The 7,955-nt window shown below is 43.0% G+C and overlaps 1 long non-coding RNA gene across 1 annotated transcript in view; it reads left to right on the forward strand.

Moving 5' to 3' along the window:
* The first annotated feature begins 6,881 nt into the window (after positions 1 to 6,881).
* The window catches only part of LOC109288204, a 27,174-nt gene continuing 26,100 nt past the window's right edge, over positions 6,882 to 7,955 (forward strand). Inside the window, exon 1 of the long non-coding RNA XR_002095092.1 lies at positions 6,882 to 7,233. This is a non-coding gene — a long non-coding RNA (uncharacterized LOC109288204). The remainder of the gene's footprint in view (positions 7,234 to 7,955) is intronic.

The raw sequence follows: 7,955 nt of genomic DNA on the forward strand, positions 1-7,955 counted from the left end.
GGGAAAATCATTACCCTGTGCTTCAGTTCCCTACCCATAAAAGGTGTCTCCAATACTTTCTGGCTTGGCTGTGTGGTTTATGAGCTTCTTGGGGCACACTTGCAAAGTGTCTATACCATGCCACCTACAAGGGAGCTGTGACTTGGCTGGAGCTAGGCACGCTACCAAAAGAGAAATAGCATCTTATTATTATGGTGGGATGCCAGGGAACCCAAGTCAGGGCTTTATAGGCATTGCTTAAACTTACAACAGAAGGATGACCCTCCGCTCCAAATATCTCTTAGGTGAGACAACATAAAGATTCAATAAGCAAATGCCAAAGCACAAAATCAAGACCAGTGATGGTCCCCTTTGGTGGCTGCCCCACAAAGGAATAATGGCCTTAAACAGTCTATTCCTAATTGGTTTCCTTTAATTAAAGTGATGGAGGCCTTAGAATTCAGGATTTTCATGTCTGAAATATAATCTCAGCTGCTGTATGTACATGGGCTACCTGAAGGCCCTGGAGATAGATCATGTGCAGCACTCACTCTTTTGAAGTCAGCTTTTACAAAAACAGAGGTTTCCATGAATGTAAGAGCAGGAAGTAGCTGTTGTAAAAATCTGGCAAATTTTGTCTTTTTTTAAAAAGTAGTTAAGTTGCTGTACATGATTTTTGCATTTTATTTTAAAAGTGAATATGTCAAATCTTTAAAAAGCATCCTCAGTTCTAGAGCTGAACAGCCTGAAAATCAAAAAAGCAAATACCTTTCCATGGTTTTGTGCATTGTATAGCACTGGGAACCTGAACTCAGGAGAATGTGACTGGAGTGGCATTAACTAGCTTGTAGTGGAAATGTCATTCATAACATTGCACCCAGAGGCATAACTGGTCAGTACTGTGCACTGGGCATTAGAGAAACTGGAATGTAGCTGGGGAGTGCTTCAGCCTCCTTTTCTCTATTCCCTTGCCCATCTATACCCTGCACCTTTGTATAGTTCCAAGTTATTGGGAATCAACCTCACATGCAATCACTTGTATAATTATGGAAGAGTGAGGGGGGCATGAGTCCCGGGCACCAGAATGGAGCTAAGAGGCACCTCACCCCCGCCTTGCCCTCCTTTTCTCTGTCTCTTTCCCATGGCCTTGCATCCCAACAGTGGCTCTGTCTTGGCTTCAGGCAGTGGGGAAGGCAGAGCAGCAGAGTGGTGCACAGTGGCAGTAGCCAGTGGTTTGTTGCTGCAGGGGGAGAAGTCATTTATTTTTATTTCCACCAACAAGCGTGTCAAGCATCAATTTAAATGCTGATTTTTGGTGGCAAGATAAGGAGATGACAGTAAACAGATAACTCCTGGAAGTGTAGGACAAGAACAGGAAATTCTGCTCTATTTCCTAATGGACTGGTTCATGTGACACAACCCTGTCATCCTGAGCTTCCTGACTAATATTGCCTTCTCTGCCAGCAAATTCAGCAAGGATTCAACTATATAATCGCTCTCTGGAGATGTGTTAGATCACAGTGGTTCTGTGAAGAGAACCCTGCATGTCTGTTAATCATGACGTGTAGCTGAACTGCCAAGACAGAGATGATTTTGAACTCTGGGGTTGCTGTTTTTGGATCTGCCACAATTGTATTTGTATAAAAATGTGTGCACAGACAACATTACTGATGGTAGAAACTCAGGTTTGAAGCTGATGTTGTTGCAGGGAAAGATGGTTTAACAGCTAAACTGCTGGACAGTGATTAAGGAGGACTGACACCAATTTCCAGTGTGCTATTGATTTGCTTATGTTAGATGACCCACTTAACCTCTCAGTGCTAAACTGTCCATCTGTAATATGTAGACTAATGCTCCCTTATTTGTTTCAAGTCTAAGTCCTTGACAGCCAGGTCTGTGCTTTGCTATATGTTGCATGTTACTTAGCTTGATAGGATCATTGCCTTTAGATGCTGCATGAAAACAAACAATGTTTCATTCACTATTCGGCAACTGTGTCTTTCTAAAGCTGAAGACAAGCTCCTTTCAAACTATTTCAGCTGATTTCTGTAAGAGATTCAGTGGCTATGCTATGTAGCACATTTACCTTGGAAACCCTCTTTGTCCCATTGTCTGGGCATGTTTATCTGATCTCTGGAGTACATTGATTTTCTCAAAATGTAGGTCAGTCTTGCTATATTTCTTCAGAAGGAAAGAAGATTGAATTAAGAAATATTGAATAGTTTGGAGAAAGATTGCCCTCTAGTGTTGCAACACTGGGAAAACATGCTAGTAATCTTTCTGTGCATTGCAGCCTATCAATAACCTGTTTTACATTTCTTAAGGGTTTGGAATATTTATCTCTAACACCTGTCTACTGGCTGACAAGTTGCATCTGAATGGTTAGCTAATGATAATCTTTCCTTCCAGTTTTAAAAAGCTTCTAGACTGTGGCACAGCATAGGAGAAAATGGCTAAGATGACCCCATTTTATATCATGTAGAATAACATATTATGTCACAAAATTCTGAAGAGGATTAGCAGCCTTTTCATGAGGGCAGAAGTCTATGGCTATATGCAGATGTCATTTTTTGGGATGTATCCTGGCACAGATGAGAACATGGGCAGAAGTTTTTATCTTTGCTGAGCACATGGGGGGGAAAACTGCTTTGGAAGGAATCAGTTAAAAAACCCAACACCCCACCTCCCCTTGCCACAAAAAAACAAACCCAGAAGAGAACCAGTCTGTTTAGACTGCAAACTTGCCTACACTGAAACCTCAAGCACTACTGTCCCTGTACTAATCCAAGCCCTATTGAAGACATGATCTAAACTGGTACAGCAGTCTGCGCTGGTTCTGCTGTTTTGATGCCAAGAACAATAGAACAGACATGTTTAGATGCTATCACGATGAGAATAAAACTTTTTTTCAGAAAAAAGAATGCCAAGAAAGTCTAATATTGCAGCTATTTTAAGAACAATTGTTTCTATATATCTGAGTGAACAATGCATGCCAGCATACTGTAAATGAATGGACACTTTAATTACATTGCTTTAGCAGTTATCATTGATATCATTAAGAGAGAGCTCAAAGTAACTGTTCAAGAGAGCAAGAGAGAGGCGTCTTGTATCTCTGGAACCTTTTGGGCAGAGGGAAAGAACAGGCTGAACCATCCTGTGATTGCAAACTGGTTCCGAGCTAGTGTGCCCAGTTCACTCCAAGATCAGTAAGGAAGAATAACAGGTAAATATGAGAACTAGGAAAGAAGGATGGCATAGGCCAGACATGTAACACAAATATGAAATATAAAAAAGGTATCTGGGTTGTCAACTACCTTCCATTCCTATGCTCTAGGACTTCAGTTATTTTAGTATCGGCTTGTGACTGAAGCTAAGACCCTCTCTTTCACAATTGTTAATTCAGTCATCCCTGAGACGACAAGAATGCAGTTGCAACGTTTTCTGTAAAACTTGTTTAGCCTGCCTTAGTGACTAGCAGGGATAGGGTTTTCTGTTTCCCATCGAAAAAATAGAAAAATCATGGATTTTCCCTTTTAACAAGAAATAAAGTGAAGAAAGGCACAGATTTTCCAGTTTTGCAAAAAGCTCCCTGCAGGCTGGCAGAGTTCCAGCTGCAAGGGGCTGGAGGGAAGCAAGAGAAGGCTGGTTAGGCAGGGAGCGCCATGTGCATGTGGGCACACACATGTACATGGCCACCGGGCAGCCTGGAGACCAGTGCCTGCAGGTAAGTCTGGTGCGGGGGGAGGGAGGAGGGATTGAGGCCCCCATAGGGAGGGAGTTGGGCAGCTGCATCCCTCAACAGCTCAGCAAAACTTTTTACGTGTCCTCCACCTAAAATAATTGCCCACTCCTGGATTAATGCCACTGCTGCTGCCCATAGGTCATCCAGCTGTGGGAAGCCCCATGGTCTGTCTGGATTTGCTGTGAGGGAACAAACAAACTTGACAGCCCTGCTCTGAAAGAAGAAAAGCAGCTGAGGAACCCTGAACCAATTCACCTCTGTGGTAATTTGGAAGGATGTCATCTTCTCATATTGTCAGATAAGAAAACATGGTTTCACTTGTAAAGGGAGTGGTTGGGAACTATATCACCTATGTGGAAAATGAAGCAAAACTTCAAAGGATTACTGACACATGGTATTTCCATGACACATTACTGTTGTTCTTTGGCTACAGTAAAGGTTGCCACCTTCTTCCATTCAAACACCTTCACCTACAATACTTTCAGTACCAGTCTGAACTATATTAACATTTAGACTTCGTAAAGTGTAAAACTCAAATCTAACTACAAGGTGTGTGTTCTGGATGAAAATTTGAGCACATCTTCAATGGGGTGTGGAGACTTGTTCTATAAACTTAAAAAAAGTGGCAACATAAACCAGCTGGTAAGGAAGAAGTTAATATAGCCACAAGGAAACTGATGTTCTTCAGCTGGGCCTGATTACAACTCATTTTAAAAGCTGCTTTCTCAGCAGGAAGAAATGCAACTGAAAGAAATGCTTCTTTTTTTTTTCCTTCTCTTTTCTTTTCCCTAGAGTGTTAGGAAGTAGGGGATATTTCTGAATGAAATTAGCCGGTTCAGGTTGTAAGCCTGTTTGGGAGTTCAGCTAGGTATAGAGAAAGGCAATAGGTCAACTCTAGAACAGATGAGGAGGAAGCTGGTGAAGCAGGCTCATCTAGGATCTAAAAAAAAATCCCTAAATTAGGTTCAGTCAGGTTTGGTTGTTGTGTGTAACCCTGCTTATGTTCTATTACTGCAATTTTTTTCTGTACTTTCTTCTTCACATGTCCTCATTATTATACATGCTCAGAGGTTTGGGGCTACTTGTGCCTGTTCTTACTGTTGATGGGTAGAGTATGCAAATACATAATGCCAGGTGGATCAGATCCCTGCATCCACAGGTGCTCCATTTTAAATTGATGGAGTTCATAAGTGCACAGATGTGGCAAAGGGAAAGGTGTGCAAAGATCAGTGAGGGGTCCTTCACTCACTGTGACCTTTGAAGAGGTCTTCAGTGGGGTGGCTGTAATATTCTTTAAATGCAAATAGCTTGAAAACTGTAGGAGAGAGAACATTTGTGTTTTCAAAGAGATTTCTTTGCTAAACCTTAGCATTTAGTGACCATGTCAGGATGATCCTAATTTCCAGAATTGGGGGAAAAAAGTCAGGAGCCAGGGCTGTTTCTACTGAGCTTCTCCGAGGAGGGTGTTGGGAGTCAGTGCAATGGGGAGGAGAGAGGGAGAAACCAGCTGAGGAAAAGCGGGAGCTGGGCAGTGGTTCGAGGCAGTGGGTGAGCAGTGGCAGCCCTGTCCCAAGCTCTGAGCAGGGAAGGAGGTGCCCATGGTAAGCCTGGCGCAGCGAGGAGGGCAGATAGAGGGGCCAGCTGAGGAAAATCAGAAGCCAGGCAGAGGTGCAAGGCAGTGGACAAGCACTGGAGGCCCCGTCTCAAGCCCCAAGCAGCGAAGGAGGCACCTGGGGCAGTGCGGAGAAAGCCCTGGGGTGTGGCCGGCTGTTGAGGCACGGATCTCACCTGCCTTTGCCCAGCAAAGAGGTGCACAGTTGGCAGCTGAGTGGCAGCATAGACAAGTGTGCCTCCAGCCCGCTGGATGAGAGCAAATGCAGGAAGGGATTGGTGTCTTCAAATGTTTAGCCTATATTATTTAAGTTTTATAAATATTTAATTTATTTAATAAATAGAAAAAGTAAAATCTATTTTTGTTTTTGTTATCTGAAATTCATCTGTCATTCTTGATGGGCAATTTGCTAGCATATGAATACGGAGCAGAAGAACCTTGAGATAAGAGTTACTGTGCTTGCATAGCATTGCAGTTCGCCATCAGTTTCCAAAAGGAAAGTATCTTTAGATACAAGTTGTGATAGTGGGTAAAAGCTTGTTATCCATTAGTTACTGAAAGAGCTGATATGTTGTGGCTTGTTGTTGGGCTGATTAAGGCTGAAAAGAGCAGGGTTTTTGCTCCCAGTCAGCGTGTTTATGAAATTTACAGTGGTGACACTTGGTGCTTGTGGTTTCCCAGTGTCAGTGCAGCTGCAACCTCTAGCAGTAGCAAGGAATGGTGGTAAACTTGTGTGGGCATCTCTACCTAGTACTTAACACTTTAGCTGATGTAGATGGTAGAGTCTCTAAGGTGAAGCTACAGCAAGCAGTGATGAGGGCTGCTAAGGTGGGCCTCCCTACATAGCACTTGCCATTTTGGTTGTAGGTGGTAGAGTTCCTGAATGACAGGCCTGGTAATTCTCCCCTCCCAGCAGACTTGGTTAGGTAGCAGATCTCTGGGCTTGTGATTTAGAGATGAAACAACAGTTAACTGTCTTAGTTGACCATTGCATGCAAATGCAGAAGCTTGTTTTGGGGGAGCAGGGTAGAGGACAAGTACCACAGGAAGTTTGTTCCAGCCCCTAGATGTGACTCTGGCCCCTGTAACTGACATCCAATGCCTAGCAGAAGAGACGCATGAGATTTGCTTGTCTGAACTAGTACAAAAGTAGCAGCCCCCTTCCTTCTAGGGGAAGTTCTGTTGGTCAGTAACCAACTCCTCAGAACATATTCAGAGCAGGTCCGAGCTTGTTGCTGTGCCCAGTAGTAACTAACAAGCGCTGCGGCTGTTCCTGGGCAGTGAGGTGAATGCAGGTCTCTTTGCTACAGGGGAGATGAATTCCAAGGGTCCCCAGAAACTGAGTAATAATGGAATCTTTCTTTGGTAGGAAAGCCGGAAGATTAGACACAGATTGGAAACTGCTAAGTTTCTCTTTCTGAAAGACATAGGAGACTTTCTTTGCATTAAGTCAATGTCAGATGATGAATTGTGGGTTGTGGTGAGGTTGACCAATACCGATCTGTAAGTGCAACTTTATTTTGTCTTCCCTTATGGAAAATAGAAGTTCCACAGTCTGCTGACCATCTGATAAAGGGTGAATCTGAATTTCTTCAGCTAGCTGAGACAAAGAGAGAGTGGAGATGGAGTCCCTTCTACGTCTTTCCTTGCTTAGCTTGGCGAGTGGCAGGATTTCTCCAGAAAGATTTGTGAGTTTCACTCTGAGGTAGTAGCCCACTGTGTCTGCTGAGATTATCAGACAGAGCAAGATTTGATCTGAGTAAAATCAGCATGCTCTGTGGACAAGAGACATGATTCCTTTGGAACAGCAATGCTGATGAGCAACCTGTTCTTCCTACCAAAAAGAACAGGGATGGATATCTTCTAAATTGGAAGCAAGTGCATTGACTCTCAGGTCAGGGTAAGACCCCTTTTTTTCTTTGAGAAGTAAAGATATGGGATGATAGGATGGTAACATTAGATCCAAAGGCTGTATACTTCTTTTACTGAGGTGAAAAAAAATCTAACTTTCCTTCAGCTGTACTAGAGAGGCCATCCATAGAAAATAAAATTTGCTCCAGGGTGTTTTGCTGACCTGTTGAAACCATGATGTTGTCCTTGCCTGGAAAGGAGACTAGGAATCACATTCTCACTTATGCTCTTCATGTTTATAGAGGGGCAGAGGATGAAAAGACTATACTCCTTACATGGGAACATGTGCCTGAAATTTCTTTCAAAAGCATTAGTTAAGTTCAGTACTGGTTCCTGGACCTGAAGAAATGAGAGAGAAGAAGGCTTTATTTAACAAATAGCAAATGGGATATGGAGAGCTCTAATTTGGGATATGGAGAGCTCTCATTTGCATTTTGTAAACTGTGACTAGGGTTATGGGGGAGGGTGCCCCCTCCTGAGAGAGGGACTCAGTGGCCTCTGATTTGCATCTAATCTTCTGGCTTCTTCAGTTACTATCTGAAGGATGCTTTCTTCTTCCCTATGAGTAGTTGTCCCCACCCCCCCACATACACAAAATTAAAAAAGCTTGATAAGCTATTTGATGTGTAAACTTTAAAATGAAAGGGGAGTCTTAATTGTGACTAGTGGGCTAATCATGTTACCAGACTGCATACTGATTTTTTTTTTTTT

The sequence above is a fragment of the Gavialis gangeticus genome, unplaced genomic scaffold, assembly GCF_001723915.1.
Source record: "Gavialis gangeticus isolate Ggan-Ray unplaced genomic scaffold, GavGan_comp1, whole genome shotgun sequence".
NCBI lineage: Eukaryota > Metazoa > Chordata > Crocodylia > Gavialidae > Gavialis > Gavialis gangeticus.